The 17,611-nt window shown below is 35.5% G+C and overlaps 1 pseudogene; it reads right to left on the bottom strand.

The window, feature by feature from the left end:
- Positions 1-1,138: 1,138 nt before the first annotated feature.
- LOC126017216 (uncharacterized) lies at positions 1,139-1,259 on the bottom strand (annotated as a pseudogene).
- Between the last annotated feature and the right edge of the window lie 16,352 nt (positions 1,260-17,611).

The raw sequence follows: 17,611 nt of genomic DNA, 5'->3' as shown, positions 1-17,611 counted from the left end.
GAATCCCGTGTCCCATATGGTCCCCCGTGCCTGCCAGGAGCCATTTCTGAGCAGACAGCCAGGAGTAACCCCTGAGCAACGCCGGGTGTGGGCCAAAAACCAAAAAAAAAAAAAAAAAAGAAGTACTTCTTCAGGTACCAGAGAGATAACACAGTGGTAGGGCATTTGCCTAGCATGTGGCTGACCCAGGATAGACCTATGTTTGTTTCCCGGCATCCCCTATGGTCCCTGAGCTTGCCAGTGCGATTTCTGAGTGCAAAGCCAGGAGTAACCCCTGAGCATAGCCAGGTGTGGCTTCCCCAAAAAACAATCCAACCAACCAAACAAAAAGTATTTCTTCAAAATTTTTAAAATTTTAGATTTTGATTACAAAGTTTTCGCAATTGAGTTGAGTCATACAATGTTCAAACACCCATCCCTTCACCAGTGCACATATTCTGCTGTCAAACTCTCCAGTTTCCCTCTTATTTTCCGTTACCAACATCCACCCAATCTGCCTCTATGGCACACATATTTCTTCTTTATCTATTTTCAAATTTTATAAAATAAAAAACTTAAAAAACTACAATTTTAGAAATTATTGATAATTTAGTCTTAGACACACAATATTCCAACAGCAATCCCAACACCAGTGTAAACTTTCTTTCTCCAGTGTTCCATGCTCCCTCTGCCAACTACTCCTTCTACCACCACATTTCAGTTTGGTGGTTATAGTTTAGATCTAGTGTTATTTGTGTTGCTGACTCTATGCTTAGGATAGATAGCTGTACCACTCTTTCATATCACCAGCATAACTGAGGTCCCTAACTTCTTTTCTCTCTTACTTTCCTTTCTCATTTTTTCCCCTTACCCTTCAGTATTTTCCCCTTCTTTATCCTTCTTCTCTCTATACTATGAGGTATTCCCTGCTTTACTACATTATATTTCCTTGTCCAATTATTCTATATATCACAGATAAGTGAGTTCATCCTATGTTTGTCCTCCTTCTGGCTTATTTCTCCTTCAAAACTCTTTATTTAATTATTTAGTTAGTATAGTTGTGGTGCCATTGTTTTTCTTGAGTATTTCTATAAATCAGAGATTAATAAATTATGAGTGGGCCAAAACCAGCATGCCACATGTTTGGTTTTTTATTTTAATTAGATAGGAACATTAGGATGTTGCAGGCCTTAATCATGCAGAGATGTTATTCATGAATCATGCACACTCCAATCTGCTCTCTGAAAAGAGGAATAGGGAAGGATTATCCCACCTGAGAATCTTCACCTATTTTCTTATCTTACTTCTTTTGTTTGTTTGTTTGTTTGTTTGTTTGCTTGAGCCAAGCTCAGAGATAATTCCTGCCTCATAGCTCTGGAATCACTCCTGGTTGGGCTTGGGGAACCATAGGAGTGCAGGGATTGAACACAGCCATATGCAAGGCTGGAGCCTTTCCTATATTTCTGGACCCTTATTTTTTATTTTTTTATGCAAGTGCCCTATCAGTGAGCTTCATACTAGCTCAAACTTCATTTTTGTTGTTTTGCTGTTTGCTTTTTTTTTTTTTTTGAGGGGGGGGGGTCACACCTGGCAGCATTCATGGATTACTCCTGGCTCTGTACTCAGAAATCACCCCTGGCAGCCTCGGGGGACCGAGATTCCATGGGATGCCGAGATTCGAACCACCTCTGTCTTGGGTGGGCTGTGTGCAAGGCAAATGCCCTACCATTGTGCTATCTCTCCGGCCCCTCAAATTTCTTTTTTTTTTCTTTTTTTCTTTTTTTTGGCTTTTGGGTCACACTTTTTTTTTTTTTTTTTTGGTAGCACTCAGGGGATACTCCTGGCTTCACGCTCAGAAATCGCTCCTGGTTGGCTCGGGGGACCATATGGGGTGCCAGATTGGAACCGATGGCCTTCTGCATGAAAGGCAAATGCCCTACCTCCAAGCTATCTCTCCGGCCCCCGAACTTCATATTTTAAGGCTTTATTTGAGCGCAAACTAGCTCATTTATTGACATTGCCTATGGTTACTTTCACACAACAGCAGAATTATATATTTCTGATAGAAAAGTATCTATCTGGATCTCAAAGTTTAAAATATGTGTGACCTTGCTTTTTACTGAAAAAGTTTCCTAATCCCATTCTTGGCTTTGCTTCCTCTTTAAATATTGTTAAGGTCTTGTTATTTACCTTATTATTTATCAGTGTTGTTATTTACCTTGGTTCATGTTCATTCATCATTTTGAATATAAGTAGTGTGTCTCTCATTTCTAAAACAATTTCTTAAATTATTGTAACTACAATATCTTTATAATTTTTTTTACTTTTTGAGCTTCTATTACTCAAACCATCCTCTGTCCCTTCTTTTATTTAAATAAAACAACTTTATTTTACTCTAATTTACAAAATAGTTTTTGGAGTTTTGGCTCTGCTATCATATTTTCATTTACAAAACTCTTACTGTATTTCAATATAGTCTACTTTCTCCTTGAGGGTAGTTTAGAAGAGATGTCTTTTGTGACATTTTTGTCATTCCTACCCTTTGTGTGAGCCTCCTTTCCAGAGTATAAACTTTTTTCTGTGTATTTTTTCTTTTGTTTATTTTGGGCTCTCATGTTTACATTTACTTCTTTCCTCTACAACCAGTGACTTTTGACTCATGTTCAATATGGGGCATTAAATAATTTTAACCAACTATTAAAATATAATTAAAACAATGCTCATGATGGGGTAGGGGGTTTTCCACTGTGTGCTTTTCTCAAAAGTGATATGGACTATTATTTTCCTGAGTTTTGTCATTATAGCCCACCGCTGGTATGTATGTGGGGAAAAGGAGCTTGCTTTCACTGCTGGTGGTAATGCTATGTAGTTTAACCTTTCTGGAATACAATATGGATATTCCTAAAAATCTTGAAATTAAGCTTCCATATAATCCAGCAATACCTATCCTAGGGATATACTCTAGAAACACAAAAACAATATATAAAAATCTTCTGTACTTCTATATTCATAACAGCACTATTTAAAATAGTCCAAATCTGGAAATATCCCATGTGCCTGACAACAGATGAGTGACTAAAGAAACAGTGGTATATTAAACAATGGAATACTATGCAGCTGGTAAGAAAAAATGAAGTCATGAAATTTGCCTATATATGAAACAATTATTATGCTGAGTGAAATAAATCAGAGGGAGAGGGATAGACATAGAATAATCTCACTCACCTGTGGGATATAAGAAAAATAAAAATAACTGTATTGTAATAATATCCAGAGACAATAGAGATGAAGGTCAAGAGGACCAGCCCATGACATGAAACTTGCCGCAAAGAGCAGTGAAAACAGTTATAGCACTAACTTCCCTGAACAACTACCATGACAGTTTGACCAAGAACTGGGTGTTGAAAGGGGATAAAGTTATATATATATGGCACCCCCTCATTGATAATAGTGCAAATCACTATGTCTGAAAGGAGAAAGGGAGAAAGGAAGAGAGAAAGAGAGAAAGAGAGAAGCAGAATGCCTGTTCCAGAGACAGTCAGGGGTGGGGGGTGGGAGGGAAATGGGGGACATTGATGGTGGTAAAGTTGCACTGGTGAATGGTGGTGTACATTCTATGACTAAAATCCAACTATGAACATTTATGTAACTGTGTACTTAAAGTATTATTAAAAAAATAAATTAAAAATAAAGTGATGTCACAGGGTCTTTTTCTGGGGAAATATTTGTTGTCAATTTCTCTAAACTCTTTGGCTCACCAAATTTCCTAGAGAAGACACTTTCAACACAATAGTCCAAGATATTTAAAATGGAAGATAAATGAGTAATTTGGTCTGAGGGTCTTATTTTTTTTAACACACTAAATATTTAGTTATCCTAGGAGGTATTGGTAATATATGAAAAAGTTTCCATAAGATTATTCTTGGAATTGTTGTATAAAAAATATTTCCTTAGGATTGTTCTGTGACTATTGCTCCACCCAGACCTTCCAGGTGGGGGCGCTGTGGAGTTGGCAATAAATAGCTTGATGGACAGGGGAGAAGGGTCCTTTTGCGAAAGCTGTTTGCAGGCTGCAAGAGGATTCTCTCGCTCTCTCTCTTTGCCCAGTCTTTTACACCCTACCTTCTTGTCTGTGTGGATTATTATTTGCTGCGGATAAATATTACCAAGGTCTCCCCCCGAAAGGGGACAAGGGGATGGGAAGTAATTTCTCATTCTGGGGACTGTTCTTGGATTCACAAATACCCAACAAAGGATTTAACAGCACAGATACTTTACAGGTATTAAAAGCTATCTCCTGATCATGACTGAATCTTCGAGTCTTATCTAACAGACATTCTGTTGACCCCTCATCCTTCACTGATGATGAAGATGAGGAAGATGGACTCTACGTCCATTTTAGGAGAGATAGGAAGGAGATTTTATTAAGTTATGTCTAGAGGGACCATGACATAAAAATTGGGGCTAATTCCAAGTGGCCTAGTTTTTAATACATTCTTTTTTAGGTTATATATATACATATATTAATTTACTAAATGTTTTAGTGGCTCATCCCACTTCCTAACTAGGCAACAGGTTGCTATGGGTGCTTTTGCTCTATTTTGAATCACAATTTAGATTGTGCCCCATTCATCTTTTCCCAGTTCCCAGAATGAATCACTCAGTAATCCTGTCTCTTCGTTACCTACTTAGCAACTTGTTTATGTTCCTGCTTATGTTCTAACTTCCCAACTTCTAAAGTTATACACCAGATCAGGTATTTTTTGATTCTAAGGGTGTAAGAGAGCAGAGCAAAAACTGAAAATTTAACCCTTACCTAGCATAATTGTCCAGCTAGACAATAGAGAATATAATCTGTGAGGAACACTATACAACTAAACACCAGTCCACTCCCACTGCCATAATTATATTTTTTTAAAAAAATGCCATCACTATTTCTAAGCTCTTGTATGAATTATAGAAATAAGAAGCCCAGGACAGGACAGGCTTGCATGGTGGCACAAGTAGTAGGGCATTTGCCTTGCACGAGGCTTATCCAGGATGGTCTCCAAGCCAGGAGCAATTTCTGAGTGCATAGTCAGAGTAATACCTGAGCATCACCGGTGTGGTCCAAAAACAAACAAACAAAAATAAACCCAGGACCTACCTACATTTTCTTAACTATTTTTATAACTATTTCCTTTTCCTTCCTTCCTCCCTCCCTCCCTCCCTCCCTCCCTCCCTCCTTCCTTCCTTCCTTCCTTCCTTCCTTCCTTCCTTCCTTCCTTCCTTCCTTCCTTCCTTCCTTCCTTCCTTCCTTCCTTCCTTCCTTCCTTCCTTCCTTCCTTCCTTCCTTCCTTCCTTCCTTCCTTCCTTCCAACATTGCTCAGGACTTACTCCCAACTCTGTGCCCAGGAAACACTCCTGGCAGCGTTCAGGGGCCCATATTGGGTGCTGGGGGTTGACCTGTGCTGGGTCAGACTTGTGCAAGGCAAAGACCCTACCCAATGTACAAATGTTCTGCCCTATTCCCCCCTCCCATTCTATCTTCAAAGTGTCCCAACACACCTATAGGATTATAAGTCACAACAAATTCTTATGCTACTCAATTTGAAATGTAACTTAAAAGGCAGAAATAATATAGCTTCCTGGCAGCCTGGGTCATTTTTTGAACTGTAGCAATTAGCAGTTATGCAGACTCAGAGTTGTTCCTTATAAATGACCCTCTATGATATTTTAGGTATTTTTTTAAATCTTTGACAATTTACTGAAGTTTCCTCAACTTCTCTAGTCTACAAAAATTTGACAGCAAATCTTAGAGGTATTCCAGACTTTCTCTGACCTGTGCTTCTCTAGGTCTTCCAGTTTTATAAACAACTAATTCTTTGTTTTACTGACTGGTAAAACTGAACACTCCTTGATTGGACTTTTCAATCAATCCTTCTGTTTTCAAATTCACCTTACCTTATGTCTGGAGGGAGCTTTGTGAACTGGTAACTGTCAGTTTTCTCCACTGTCACTTTATAAGATTTGATACACCAATTTCCACTTGCTCACATTCTTTGCAGAGTCAGACCTTTTTTTATGTCAGCATCTCTTCTGTGTATTTCATAGTTCTTGATAAAACTCTTATTTTTATGTATCAATGTGGACAAATCCTTGGCTCTGCCTTACAGCATGAGAATGTCAAAGAAGTGGGGTGGATGAGATGAGACAGACTGTTGGTAATTCAGGGGCCTTGGACGTTAGTGGTGTAGTAGTGTGGTAACTGTATGAATCAAAACTGTAAAATCCTAACACCATGGCCACATGGCTTTCAAAGTATGGTAATTAAATGGAAAAAGTAGTTTGAAAGGGATGGAAGTGGGATCTGGTAAGGAACCTTTGGATATTGGTGGAGATGCATGGGCATTGTTGGTAGATTTGGAACTGATACCTTGCAGCCTGAAATTCTACTACTATCAGCATTGTAAATCATAGCCTAAGCAAAAATGACATTAAAAATAAACTGGCTAAGTTTAAGGAGTTCTGAACAATAATCTGATTATGAAATTTTCTTTTAACTCAAAAGACTTCATTTATTTATTGTTTTATTTAAACACCATGATTACAAAGTTGTTCATAATTGAGTTTTCAGCTTATAATGTACATCACCCTTCATCCATGAATGTTTCCCACCACCAGTGTCCCTGGTTTCCCTCACCCCTCCTCCCTACCTGACCCTGGGATAGAATTTAACTCAAAGGATTTTAAAATCAGGATGACTTTGTAGCCTGAACAATATACTTTAACGATTTTTTCCTTTTTATTTCTTATAGATTAGTAAATATCTGTACTTGAATTAATCTTAGTGACATGGCCTGATGATTCAAATTAACCTATTCCTGTTAAATTAAATATATAAAAATATTCTTTTTAATACAAATGATTAAACATCTTTAAAACTGTAGTGCTATATAAACTGTTCAATGTAACTCAACTGTTTAATAAATCAAACAACACTAAGTAAATCTTATTTTCTTTCATTCATTTTATAATAGGATTTGGGGAGAAAGTAAAGGATTTCAATCCAGTGATTCACCACTATTCTAAATAAGCTCCATTATTTGCTCTTTAGTCTGGCCCAACATGAATCTTGGTCTCCTATTCAAATTCATTTTGTACCACTTTTTTAAAATGTACTTTATCTATACACTGGCTTTGAGAAAACCAATTAAGGGCTATCCTACTTCAGGATCCTTTGAATATGCTTTTCCTTTTGCCTGGTCCCACTCTTGTATCACTTCTAGTCCGAGATCATAGTTCTTCAATTGTGATCCAAAAACCAGTGCTAATTCACAGGAATAGGAAGTCTGAAAAACCACTGCTCTTTCATCTTGCCATTATAGAGACTAGTATGCATTACTGGTGACAATCTATAGATGGAAAAAGGCTGAAGAACGCTATTTTGAGACTCTAAGCTTGCTTCTATTATTTTTAATCTTTCAGAGAGATCTTTCAGACTTGCTCACTTATAAAATGGTTGTTCTCTTTTATCTCCCATAGAACACAATTCTTTTCCTTTGATACAAGTACCTATTTCTTGGTGTGAGTGTCTTTGAACCACATTCAGTGGTGCTCAGTACTTACTCCTGACACTTTGTTCAGGGATCACTCTAGGTTGTGCTCAGGGAACAATATATGTAGTGTGGGATCACACTGGAGTCACCTTTATGCAAGACTAGTTCTTAATTTCTGTACTTCTCACTATCCCTTTGTACATACATGTAATATTCAACTTTATTTACTTATATGATGTCTATTCACCAGCAAAATATAAAATTAATAATATGTTTACATAATAGGATTCCGATTAAAATAGAATAAATAAGGAATAATTATGTTTCCTTAGAGAAAAGGATCATTAGATATTGTCTGATCTGTCTGACTGATGAGATAGCAACAATATTATTTAAATAGAACGGACATTACCAAAATCAAATTCTTAAAAGACTCACTCAAGTGTGTTTTCTTATCCTGTCTTAATTTCACAAACTATCATCAAGAAAAAATAAATAGGATATATAAATTTATAAGCTCTGAGGCTTACTATCCCCAGAAGCCTGTTCTTTCTTTTCTTCTGTTCTTTAATTGAAGAAATCTCCATTCATTTTCTTTCTCATTCCCTTAGGCTTGAGCTTGTTGAAAAATCTTCCTTAATAGTGTTCAAATGAAAAAAAAAATAAAATAAAAGGGATGAGAAAATTAATATAATGAAATAATCAATGCAAATGACATTCTATTGTCCAGAAAAAAACTCTCAATCAGCTCTCTTGGAATTACCGAATCTGATGAGTAATTGTGGCTTAATCTCTAATTGTAAGATCAAGGCACGCTGTCACAAATACTGCCAACATTAAATAGACATTTTATGGTGCTCACTTTAAGGTGGAACTTAAAATAAATGGAAAACCATTAATCAAAACCATAAATTATTTGTACCAAGTATTAAACTGAAAATCCTTAAATTATAAAATTTATGTTCATCATCAAAAAACACCCATCCATACTTTGCTTTTCTACTCCCTAAGTGCAGGAAAAAATTGAAGAAAATATTTCATTATAATTTCAAATGATTTACTTTTAGATAATGAGTATGTGTTAATAAAACTAAAAACAAAATTTTTTTGGAAAGGGAGAGAGGAGGAAATGTACATATTGTATTTATCATTTGAATAGACATAACTAGGTATACATTGCCTAAATTTTCTTGTCATGTTGAGAAAACAATTAATAATATATGCATACCCAAAATAGTTTATAAAATGTTTTTTACTTAATGATACGTTTTGTTTTATCATTTTTTTTAACCTCATTAGATCTGTACAATGACAAGACTGGGTTAGACAATCATTAAGGCTCTTCCTAGCTTTGATTTTTATTACGTTTTCTAACTGTGGCCTGCCTAATCACAAGAGCAGCTCAGTAAATTTCTCTCCTCTGTGTGTTTCTATGTTTGTCTCATCACTTTGGTGTTCTCCCAGTAGACACATCAAAGGGCATGCTGATTAAATTAGTCAAATTAACTCTTTGCCTGACTCCATCCTCATTAGGCTAATGAGCAGACTCAGGAGTACATCTGCATGTCTCAGTTGTCTTAGGTCAGAAGTACTGTCACTAAGAGCACCAATGAAAAGTTATAATTGTGGCACTCTTTAGGAGTCTTCAGCTGGCAGCTCATTTTCAATCCTTTCTCGTGAGGGAGCATGTGGCTTTGCAGAATAAAAGCTATAATGTCTTGGGCGATCTCATTTTCTCTGCTGGATCACTGTACAAGAAGCCATAATTTTTTCTTCCCCAGTAAAGAATTTCTTGGGTAAGCACCTGTGAGAGTTGTTGTACAAATATTAATCATAGGTGGGAGTGGGGAGAGAATCTGATAACTATAAGGTGCTTTTAAGTGAGAGATCCTAATGATAGAAATTATGGAGTAACTAACCATCAGTAGCCACTGTACAGATTTCTTTTGATTAACTGTGTTTACAAGTTGAAGAGGAAGGATGGTGACTTAAAGAGAGGTTGGGGGTAAAGGAGGATGAAGGCTGAGCTGATTATCAATTTCAAAGGTTGAAAGTATATCCAATTCTAAAAGATATGCTTCCTCTCTCTAAAATATAGACCAACATATTCAATTGACTGACATTTAATTTATATACTAAGCATAGATCTAAAATTTTACACTGACTAAATATTTTTCAGAGCTTGGGTTCATTTATAAGACTTAAAATACTGAGGATTGACAGCAACATGATGGTACATGATAGAGTCCTTATGTTTTTATGAATGGGCACAAGTACACTTGAGCAACAGTTGTATCTACATATGCAGTTAACAGACCTCATGGGAACTAGTAATTGTGGCTGAAGTAATAGTAGATAATACATCCAGGGATTTTGATTATTTTGGAGGGGCCATATTTAACAATGCTCAGGCCTTACTCCTTACTCTGTGAATAGGAATCACCCCTGGTGAGGCTCAGGGGCTAATATAGGACGTTGAAGATTGAACCTAGGTCAGATGGAAGACAAGAAACTTTTCCACTGTACTATTTCTTCAGTCCTGATTATGGTCCATCTATCATGGAATCTCTTTATGTTTTTTTAAAATAAAAAAATAAATGCTGTTGTTCCTTGTTTGCATAGGCACATTAAAATGGGAAAATACTACACCCTGAACATTGATATTATGATCTGGCACAGGCCTCAGAAGAATGGGCATTCTTCATTCACCCCTGAACCAGGAAAGCTATCTACGAATCATTCAAGGTTTTTTATAACAACACCTGGAAGCAATCCTCTACCAGGGAAGACCCTACTACTGCTCTGACATTGACCTACTCAAAAGAGACTTCCCTTAGCGCTAAGAAGATTTGACAACAACAACGACCTGCTTACAGGACAGGGCTCTCTGCATTGCCCTTTAATTGTGAAGTGAAACGAGAGGATGCTCCACACCATTCTGACTGCAATGTAGGATATGTAGATTCCAGGATCTTTAATACAGAAACATAATACCAAAAACAGAGACTGTGTGAAAAATAAAAGTGTGTTGGCACTACAGACAATGACTTGGATTGGGCAAACTAGTTTGCCTGGAGCCTAAAGTTGGTCTCATGCCAGAAACTTCAGGGGTAGAGTCTCCTTGTATTTAGGCCAAGGCTTTTCCTTTCTATGTCCCTCATATTTTGGTGGGCCTATGCAAACAATAATTGCCACTCTAACACCTTTTTTACTGTACTCCTTTGACTCTAATCCTTAAGAAAAACAACTCAAACTTTTGAGGTTAACTTAAACTAATATGCATGTGCATGGAAGTGTAAAAAAGTACTTTGCCTTCAATGTTTAAGGAGTTACATAAGTTTTATGACTTTACACTGCTTTGTGTGCTGCTAAGAAATATTATGTATTACAATCTGGGGACTTGAGGGACAAAGTATTTGTAATTGGGTTCTGTTTTTTTTTCCCTTAATGTTCTTTGGCTGAAAGTTCAAAGTTAAGATATCAGCAAGGGGACTTCTGAGAATTCTGTTTATGGGTGATTGTCCTTCCACTGTAACTTTACCTTGTCCTCTTTCTTTGCATCTTTGTTCTCATACTTAAAAAAAAAAAAGTAAAAAATATAAATGTTAGGCCCGGAGAGATAGCACAGCGGTGTTTGCCTTGCAAGCAGCTGATCCAGGACCTAAGGTGGTTGGTTCGAATCCCGGTGTCCCATATGGTCCCCTGTGCCTGCCAGAAGCTATTTCTGAGCAGACAGCCAAGAGTAACCCCTGAGTACCAATGGGTGTGGCCCAAAAACCAAAAAAAAGAAATGCTGTTTTTAACTCTGTAATTATTGCATGAGACAGAGCATAAGACTGTATCACCACATGGTCCTGAAAAATAGAACTATACATATATGTGTATATATATATATATATAATACTGCAACAAATATAGAATATTCTAAAAATTATTAGAAATCCTGTATTAGTCACTTTATTTTTTATATAAGTCACTATATTTAAAGAGCATGTATTAAATAGCTACTTATAATATATTTGTTTCCCAGTAATTTTGAGCAAAATTATTTAAAAAAGAAAAAAAGGGGTAAATAAAAAAGAAAAGAAAGAAAAGAAGAAAAAAAGAATACAGCAACAAGAAAATTTGTAAAACTTGTTGTACCTTGCAATGAGATCAAATATATTAGTTACATTAAAAGGAACATTTTTAAAGTTAAAATAATAATGCTTTTCATTTTTAGTGTTATTTTTCTGTGCATCTCAGGGCTTTAATTTGCAGATCCCAGAACTGTCTATATGAGCCTGTGGCAGCTGAACAAGTTGTCTGTTTCTGTTGGGAATCAGCTGATTCAGGGGTGCCTGGCACAATTCCTGTGGAAACAAAGTATTAAAAAATAAACAGTTTTCCTGACTTTTTATTTGCATAGATCTTGCCAAGATATATAACAATTGAGGAACAACCAGATCCAACTTTGCAGCAGAAATCAGCCATACCCCCAGGTCAAGTATTAGGTACAAAAACAAGGGCAGATGATAATGGAACACTCCTTTGTTAAGTCCTGGTTTGGATTTCACCAGCAGGTTTAAGAGCTGGTTCTCTTCATATATTATATCTCCCCATTTGTAAATTGTGAATATCAAACCTTTTACATCATAAATTTATTATGAGGATTAAGTAAAACTTCCTATGTGAAAATGTTTACTATTTTGCTCATTAAACAATGTTAGCTGTGATTACAAAAGTAAGCCCATTGGGGCTGGGACTATATCTGGTTTCATTAATCTGAAAATATCATGGGGATAATGATAACTATTTACTTGATAAAATACAACTTTAATTTGGTGAAATAAAATTTTTCTGAGTTATGTCTGGGGTCTTTAAAACAATAATAAATTCTTGAAGATAAAGTTTTACCATTGTCACTTTTAAAAAGCAAAATCATATTCTTTATCTTTGGTTTGAGTGTGTGTGTGTGTGTGTGTGTGTGTGTGTGTGTATGGATTGATTGAGGGCAGCTTTTGGGCTACAGCTGGATAGTGCTCAAAGCTTAAGCTCTGTCTCTGTGCTCTGGGGATTATTTTGGTGTTATTGGCTCAACATATATTGTACTGGGGATGGAGCCAGAGTTGCAGTTTACACAGCACACACCTTACTCCCGGGATCATCCAACTCTTAGGCCCTCTTTCTCTATTTTTTTTTTATATTAGAGAAAGACTATGAGGCAAAGTGATTTAAGCCTAAAATGTGTAAGGCTCACCCAAGATGTTTCTATGGACCCAAGGTGTTTCAATGAACATTTAGCACTTGAAAGCAAAGGTGCCTGATTACCTTAAAGAGGAAAAATAGTTTCCATTTAAAGGATATTTCCATTAAAAGATGGCATTATGTTGCAAAAACAGCAATAGTTGATAGCTGACTGGTCAAAAATAGTGCATATCACAGGAGACAAAGATAGATTTTTCTTTGTTTATTCCTGGCCAGACAACTAAAGAGTCAGTTTTCTGAAATGTGAGCCCAAGCAGAAGTCAGGTAATTTGATAACTACAGCCATTCAGGTTAGGCAATAACTTCTGGTTCCATATCCATTGATTTTAGGTGAACATTGCATTGTTCTACTTATGGAGAGCTATTGTTAAGTGAGTAAATTGGTTTTCTGGCTTCTTAATATCACACTTGTTGATGTGGATAGTGTAAGTCAGTCCCTGAACCCATTACCTTTGGATATACTGGGAACTGAACTTCTAACCTCCACATCCATGAACCCAGATCCCTGCTGATGACAGGCTTTTTTTTCCATGGAAAACTGTCAGAAGTCAGGAAGTATTGGCTTTTATATTTTTAAGTGTAATATGTATACAACGTAACCATACATTCTGATAAAGGTCAGTCAGTCAAGTTCAGTTAACATTGTTATGCAAAATAATTTAAAATTTGCCCTAAATTTGTACTTCTTTCCAAAAATTTTCAAGTACAGAAAATTGTGTCTACAGTAGAATGTTTCCACTTAAATCTACAGGTTTCCTTTGCCAGAAAACAGAAATACCTGTCTAATCCATTATTTTAAAAATAGGAATTTATTAAGATGAAGCCTGAAAAACAATAAAACTGATATGAATATTGCCAATAGTTATGAAAGCCGAATCTTGAGAAAACGCAGGAATGATCTTCTTGATAGCAAATTTGATCAACAAATAGCAATGCTTCATATTTTTAAGAGCTTTTAATATTTTATACAGTTCTTTTACTTAATTAACATCATTTTATAGTCATAGCAATCCAAAAGGTAATAGGTAAGTGAACATTATTATTCCTATGTGAAAGCCAAAGAAACTAAGAGAGCGGGTTTATGAAATTTCCATGTGCAGGATAATAAATAACTGGATGGTGTAAAGCTAGAGTGTAGGACACAGCTTCACAGCTATTCCCTGTGTTTTCTATTCTTTGCCTCACTATGCATCATATTATTTTATGCTCATTCACTCTGACTGCTGACAGTAATCATGGCTTCATAACTGATTGTAGAACAATCTCCATAGATAATATCAGTGAATAGATTGTGCTAGAATCTATGCATCTCATGTCTGTAGACAGTCATGGCAGAGGAAACCTTCTACTCTAATAATTATTCAGAGTAATGTATGAGGATCTTTCTCAATTAATATGTTCACTGCGAACATTTATTATGTATTGTCTTCTTGAAAATTGTGATGTAGTCAACTTCATATAATCAGTTCTACATTTCTACATCTTTTCAAGATATTTAGTCAGGTATGGGAGCAGCTATACAGTCATGGAAACATTCATTTTTTGTAAAAGCATCAAATCTAGAATCTTGGTCTCTGCATTAGAGTTTCAGAGTTTAAAAAAATAGAACCTACCCTTTCCAACACAGCTATCAAAAATGACTATTTATTCTTTTATAAACCCTTTGCTTTGTTGCAATTTCCTTCTGAGACATCCTGTTTTTCATTGATTCCACTTCGGTCAGTTGAAAATACTAAAACATTTTTCTTTTTCATCAGATGTGTTCTCTTCAAATCCCTCTGCTCCCTTTCCAAACCATATTTTAACTTTGTGGAATTAAAAAAAAAAGGTTCCTATCAAACTGAATTCTTAAACCAATCAAAAGAAATAATAACTATAATACACTCCTCAATTTTCAGCAATAAATAATTCTGGCAATGAGAACGAAAAGAAAATTAAACCACTGAAAGCATTTTCATAACACGCTGTGAAGAATGACTATAGAAAATTATTAGATTCTCTTGTGTGAATGTCTTAGTATAGAACCTGGCATTTTGAGAAACATTTTCCCCCAGAGGGTGAAAATTATCTAGCTACAACTTATATTAAGGTAAATGTGAACTAGATAGTTATAAATAGATTATAAAGGGGGACAGGGAGACCTGGGAATCAGGGACTGCTGTAAAGTGAGGCAGGAAAAGATGAATTGAAGAAAGCAGTATGCTGGTGTTATGTGACGTTCTGTAATGCTATTGCCCAATAGGTAGAAATTTTCCAAATCCATAAAAATAGAAAAGTTTTGAAACTTTGTGCCTCCATTTGAACAACATGTGGTGAATCAACCAGTTTCAATATATCTCATAAGAACTATGAGACGTTGTATAAGGACCAAGCACAGAACAGTAGATTTCTAACCAAATGAAAAACATTGTATTTTCACTTTTGCCTCAGCACTCATCGAACAAAATGATGAAGATACTTTGCAATACATTACAAATATTTTTTCTACAGGCAGTTGTAAGGGACATTACCCCTGGAGACAAATGCTTGTGATGCTTCTTATAAATATGAATTAGATTGAATTGTCGATTTTGATTCCCTGATATTTTGAGCTCTGTTACTGGAAGTTTGGAGGAGATGGGGGATACAAACATTACACAGCAGTCCATTCCTGAACCAACTGTAATATGGAACCTGATGTTTCAATACTCAGGATAGAATGATATTTAAATCATGTCAGTCTTCATTAACAGGAAGAGAAAATGAGAATTACTTTATGGCAAATGACATAAATGAGAAATTAAGTTTAAGACAAAGAAAAGATAAAATTAGCATTAATTGTATTGACTAGTCTTCGGCACAGCATCATTTACAAATAAAATCCCTATGCATCTGCTCTTCTTGATTGCTTATTTAGGGGGCAATTTATGGGTTTTCTATGCTTAGTGTTTTGTCTTATATTTCTATTTCTTTCATGTTATTGGATAGATATAAGTCTTCTCCCTTATAAATACAAACCAAAAAGAGATCAATAAAATGCCAGTCGTGCTTTTTTTTTCAAGACTAACAGATGTTAATAAAATGAGATAATAAAATTGCTAATTGGATTCATGAGGCAGAGCTGTGGCAAGAATATTTTTCAGAGGGCTTTTTCAAAACATGCTTTAAACAATTTTTGAATACATCTTGGTATCTGAAATAGACCTTTTAAAAAAGAATTTTATTTTTAAATTGAGGTTATATTGGCTTACATGACTTATGTTTTAGAGGTATGTCTCATTAGTCCTCTAAATATGTAACTAAATCACACCTGTCTTGACATGCCAATATATCCACCACAGTTGACTTTGACCCCCTCCCCTCTTTTCTTGCCTCCTCTCACTCCCTTTGGTGCTCCATTCTTCTGCTTTGCTTTGTCTCTTTTGCTGTTTTGCTTTTTACTTACGATATTGTGTATTTGTATGTGTCTTTCTTCTTCTAATTTACGTTGCTTGACATGATGCCCGCCCACTCCAACCATGTTATTGAAAAAGTCAAGATTTTATGTATTTCATAATGATATCTCATCTTTATATTTCACATAGTCACTAATTGTTGGGTAGTTTCTAAATATTGGCATTTAAATTGTATTGCAGTGAACATGTCTATGTGTACCTTTTGGTTGTTTGTTCTTGTTTTAGTTTTTAGTTTTTTTTTTTTTTTTTGAGCCACATCTGACTGTGCTCAAGGTTTACTCTTGGCTTTGTGCTCAGGGGTCACTCTTATTGATGATGGTGGGGACCATATGTGATCTCAGGGATTAAGTCTAAATCACCTGCAAGCAAAGAAAACACCTAAACTCTGTCACTATCTCTTTGATCACCATTTATCTATTTTTTTTATTTGTTTCGGGACTATTCCTTGTTGTGCTGCTCAGGGTTGCTTCTGCCTCTGTTCTCAAGAATCACTCTTTGTGGGGCTCAAGGAACCATATGGGGTTTCATGGATGGAACCTGGGCCTGCTGTGTGCAAGAAAAGTACCCTATATCTACCATTGTACTATCTACTACTGCCCACTCAATTACCTTTTTGAATGAGTTTTTGTGCTCTTCAGATAGATACATGGGAGTGGAAGAGTTTGATCATATGGTAAACTTGTTTTTAATATTTTATGAAATTTTCATACTGTTTCCCATAAAATATGCACCAACCTACATTTCCATCAACAAGGTATAAAGGCTTCTTCCCCACATCCCTGTCAGCAAGTGTTTTTTTCTGGACCTTTTAATGTATGCTCTTTCCACAGGTATGAAGTGATATCTCATTGTCATTTTGATTTGCATGTGATGGTCTAATTTTATTTGGCAAATCTTTCTATTGATTTATTGACTCCTCTGTTCATAACTTCTTTCTTAGGTTTTCTTAATTTTTTTCTCTGTTGTGAAATGACAAGGCTCAAAATTACTTGATTTTTATTGGTGCTATTTTCTCTGGAGAGCTAAAAAAAAAGCAGCAGGTAGTAATTATTCATGCATTTACTATTTCATTGTTAGTTCCCAGGTACATTCCAGTTGAGGTAACTACAAACAAACATTTCATATTTCCCAACCTTCAAAATGACACCTTGATAACACATTTGCAAATGTATATTAATGTCTACACATATATGGCTATCTAGAAGATAATATTCTGTATACAGTTGATAGAATTTTAATTAAAAGTGATTATAACTTTGATTGAATATAGAACACAAGTAAGTACATTTTTCATTTTAGATCTATTGTGTTGATATAATTTGACTTAAAATTATGTTTTCCATCATTTCTGAAATTTTGGCTTTAAGCTTTTTAAGAAATATGATATGATGTTTATTTTTCATTATTGAATGC

Source organism: Suncus etruscus, chromosome 8 (assembly GCF_024139225.1).
Source record: "Suncus etruscus isolate mSunEtr1 chromosome 8, mSunEtr1.pri.cur, whole genome shotgun sequence".
In the NCBI taxonomy this organism is placed as follows: Eukaryota; Metazoa; Chordata; class Mammalia; order Eulipotyphla; family Soricidae; genus Suncus; species Suncus etruscus.
The sequence above is the reverse complement of the archived record's forward strand: the minus strand, read 5'-3'. Positions and strand labels throughout refer to the sequence as shown.